Source organism: Euprymna scolopes, chromosome 19, assembly GCF_053919585.1.
Source record: "Euprymna scolopes isolate OS-2025 chromosome 19, ASM5391958v1, whole genome shotgun sequence".
NCBI lineage: Eukaryota > Metazoa > Mollusca > Cephalopoda > Sepiida > Sepiolidae > Euprymna > Euprymna scolopes.
In genome coordinates, this window is record NC_136500.1 from 11,238,380 (window position 1) to 11,243,103 (window position 4,724).

Genomic DNA, 4,724 nt, shown 5'->3' on the forward strand with positions numbered 1-4,724 from the left:
ATAAAAATGAGTATAGATATCTATAAGCACTGATACTGAAATAGATAACGCCACAGGTTTTGGCGTTATTGACGCTATGGAACTTAAGTTGTTCACGGCCATCGGGCTAAGATCACAGTGTAGTATTTGTTCTGATGCTATACTTAAGTTAATTTGTCCTTATTAAATGGAGGGGAAACCTTTCTATACTAAGGAAATATTTGCCTATTTCAAAAGTGGCCCTTCTTGGGCAACTGGTTTTCCCCTACATTAAAAACAACTTTGTGTCACATTTTGATAACGTGTTGAAGCAAATAGAAACAGCCAGAGAAAAAATATACACATATACAACATTTATTACCAATATATATACACATACATTTTATTGTGAATATATATATATGCATACGCAACATTTTATTACTAATATATATAATGCTTTATTTCTAGTACATATATTTATATACACATATATAATGTTTTATTTCCATATATATATATATATATATATATATATATATATATATATATATATATATATATATATATATATAGAAAATAAAAAAGGAACAAACCGTATTATGTGTTCACCAACATTTCGTCTTTATTTCGAGAAATAAAGACGAAGCGTTGGTGAACACATAATACGGTTTGTTCCTTTTTTATTTTCTCTATATTGTCGGAATACTATTTCCATTATTTTCATCATATATATATATATATATATATATATATATATATATATATATACATGTAGATATATACAACATTTTGATGCAAGAATATATACGCACACGCATGTATATATATGATTGCTATTAAATGTTGATCTGTCAAGTGAAATATATACAAGCAAACACTTGCAACGAAACTTGGAAATGTTCTTGGCTCGAAAGTGTCACATTCAATTAGGTTTGAGAAAAAGACCAAAACTAAATGAAAAATTAGTTTTCTTATGAATTATTTGTTAAACTTGACACAAGATGGTTGCAATTCTAAAGTTTTTGTTGTGTCAAACTCACAACATACTTTAAATCTTCATTTACTCGCAGACAACACTGGCGCTGTCCGGGAATTAATTAAGATGCTCGTGCAATCTAGCTCCCCGGCCTGAACCTTACTTTGATTCTTATCTATTTATTAACGGAATACGATGTTTGCTGTTCTGTGGGTTTCCAGCATTGACATAAACCATGCAATAGTATTTTTTTAAAACTAACATCACCGCTAAATTTCTCATCAAATTTTACTCGGAAAAGATAAGTTTCATATTCGTATTGGTGTTCAGTTTCACGTACATAGCGGCAGAAAATAGATTAATAAAATATTTTTTATCATATTGTTTTCTGTAAAAATATTATTTGTTTAAAATAACTTATCAATGAAATATATTATCGTAATGTTCAAAATTAAACGATTCTGAAAACAAAACAGACCTATTCTTTTGAATATAGGATTAAACAAAAAAATTCAATTACAAGAAAAATGAAAAAAAAATTACAAGGGAGTCACCACATTATCAAGGCCCCAGGGCCACTCGAGGATAAGGGTTGATGGGTGTAGATATTAGGACAAATGTGTAGTAAGCGTTAGTAATTGGAATTTTATGTAATTTGATTATTTAAGAGGACGTCTCAGCAAAACCTTCTTTACATTGGACTTGGAGGCAACCATATTGTAGTCAGCTGGAAAGCAGGTCAGCAGAACAGAATTCCACAGGAAAGTAGTTCTATGAAATTAGTTTTTGTCATGGAGTCCACGTTTAGATTTAGCCACAGATCTAGAGTGGGAGAAATTTTAGATAATGGTTTTAGCTAGACGAGTGTTTTTTGTGAAAGTTTGACGCGAGGAAATATTAGATTGGAGCTCAGGCGAAAATATATATAAAAATATTGAGGAAAATATGCATTAATCAGTTCTAAAAACTGGACTGCAATAGTTCGAGATGCAGTTCATACTCAGAAGAAAGTCGGCTCAATCCGCCCAGGACGATAACCACTAAAAGTACATCCGTCAGCGCTGCACAAAATGGCGGAACTCAAAAATCTTGACTTTAAACGTTCACTTTAGTCAACGTTATTTTCACAGGTTTTAAGCCCTGTCAGTTTGGTTTGTCTTTCACCAATAGTGTTTACCATAGTAATCCTGTCTATTCCACGATGCCGATTCAGTTCAATGTTATGGTGCAATGTTATTTCTGTTTAAGCTGACTATTTTGTAAACTCCAAAAAGAATTAAATTTTCATAGTTATATTTCTTTGGGGTTTATTGGATCTAGCTTACATCGAAATCTGTGTTATTTTATTGATAAAATACATATTAATGAGGGAGGGAAATATACAACCATATATATATATTCTGTGACGCTAATTCTCACGTTGCTGAATTAAAATTGTTGACGCTCTCCTTGGAACACATTCTCTTCGCGTCTAACTTCACGTGCCCGTTAATCAGCTACCTTTTGAAATTCTCTTTTTTCCTCAATTTTTTGTTCATTTGCTTTTTTCACCTGATGATTCGACAATAAATCGTAAACGTTTATGATGCATTTGCAATGTATATTAATTCTTTTGATTTAAACACAAAAAATATCATTAAGATTTTTTTTTTCAATCAAACGGTATAATTAAACAGAGATTTATGTTACGTTAACACGATATGCGTGTGTGTGGAGGTGCCCAGTTCATCAACGAAGCTAAAACTTCCATCACTTGTTGGGGAATATGAATTACGTAAAGTGCGACCTCTTTGGATGCTGCATGATTTTTGTAACCCATTAGTGAAGAATAGTTAACAAGTGATCGAAAAACGAAAGGATAATAAGATGTGAAAGAAATAATGGATGCTGTGGTGCGTAAAAGAGCAGTTCTAAATATTCACCAACGTGTTTGGTGGTTCAAAGAATCTCTAGTAATCTAATGTTACATACGGGTGTATATTTGTTTGATACGCCTCTGTTTTTCCTTTCAACTGCAATTAATTAATGCCACTAAATCGCGTCCGAAGTATTGCTGTGTTTATCAAATAAATGACAAATTCTTTTGGCTTTAAAAACAATCGCTTTCTTAATGGGCGGCTGATGTGAAGCGAGGAAGAGAGATGGAATAGCAGGCGGAATGTGGTCGATCGCCTCGCTCTCAAGTCGTGACTGAGTTCTCTGTTCAACTCATATGTTTATATTTGCCTGCATATTTCATAATTCTCTTTTCCATTGTTTATGCTGTTTCATCCCTTTATCTAGACTTTATAATTGCTCTTTTACGTCATCGGTCAAAAATCAGGTCGTCTTTTGTTATACACTTGCTCTCTCGGGTAATCTGATGTTGGCCGGGAGTTTTATTACTTGAATTTTCATTTCTGTTTGTTTCAGCATTGCCCGGTTCCCATTCAACACTAAACGAAAATAGTTTGTGAAGAAACTCATCATCTTGAGTAAACCACGCACATGGTTGCAGTTCTTGATCAAAATAAACAGGCCCATGTGGGTGAGTACAAAACAAAAGATAAATTACATAGCGAAACATCAAATACATACAACTTACCACATATGATTATTCATAAAAGCGGTCTACAAAATCTTACGAGTTATCTCTCATGCCTAACGTTTAAATACATCTGATCGATGCAAAAAAAAAGCTGTTAGACCAAAGATATGTTGTGAGATTGCCAATAATGTATGCAGTCTGTGTAAATAATGAGAATTAAGAAAAAAAACAAATGACCGCCTTTTTCTTTATGTGCTTGAAATGTTGTTACGTGACATACAAGTAAGGTGCTTCCGGTTGAATATAAAAAGCCTGATTTTTTCAAAGTGATTTTTTATTTGAATGCTAGAGTAGCAAGTTTTGTCAGCACTGCGTCGTGTTCTAGAGTTGAGTTTTGACAGTTGGGATTTTGAAAACACAGCGTTGAGATTTGGAGTAGCACGTTTTTGACAACAGTATGTTTTTACCATTTTTTTAATCACACCATTAAAATGATATATTTAAAAGGGTTTATTTAAAATGATCTATTCAAAATGATCTCTTTAAAATGATCTCTTTAAAATGATCCATTTAAAGAAAATAGTGAAAATAGTGCAGACGTTGTAATTGTCTGATGACTCTGCGAACTGATACGCTGTATTCGATTTCAAACTCGTATTTCAAACTGGTCAGCGTTCTAATACTGTCATTTGTTCTAATCATTTGAAAACAGTTGTCATTAACAGTTCTATTTGGGCATAATTTTGACGGAGGACGTCAGCAGAGGTTTTAAAAAGTGAAGATCTACGAGTAAAGTGTGCCAGAAATGGCTGGAATACCATTGTATTTTGCATCAAAGCTAGATACCGAGATTTTATTGCCAACTCAACGTCAGCATTCTTGGATGTTCTTGATCTTTCCTTATCGAACAAGAAAAAATGTATAAAGGAAACACATGCTCTATCCGCATCAGCGTAGATATGGCAATTCTACAGACTGACAACAATTCAACAATCATGAGATATTGTTGAGAATAACGGTATGATTTTTCCCAGAAACCATGCGTGATCACAAAATCATAAACTGATGAAGACTTTGGTGGAAGCAATGCTGTAGTACCAGCAACAACTATTATATAAACCTCTGTGTGTGTGTGTGTGTGTGTGTGTGTGTGTGTGTGTATGTGTGTGTGTGTGTGTGTGTGTGTGTGTGTGTTAACAACAACACCGTTGCACCCAGAATTCCACCATGCAGTTAAGTAAAAGAAAAAAGGCAGACTCT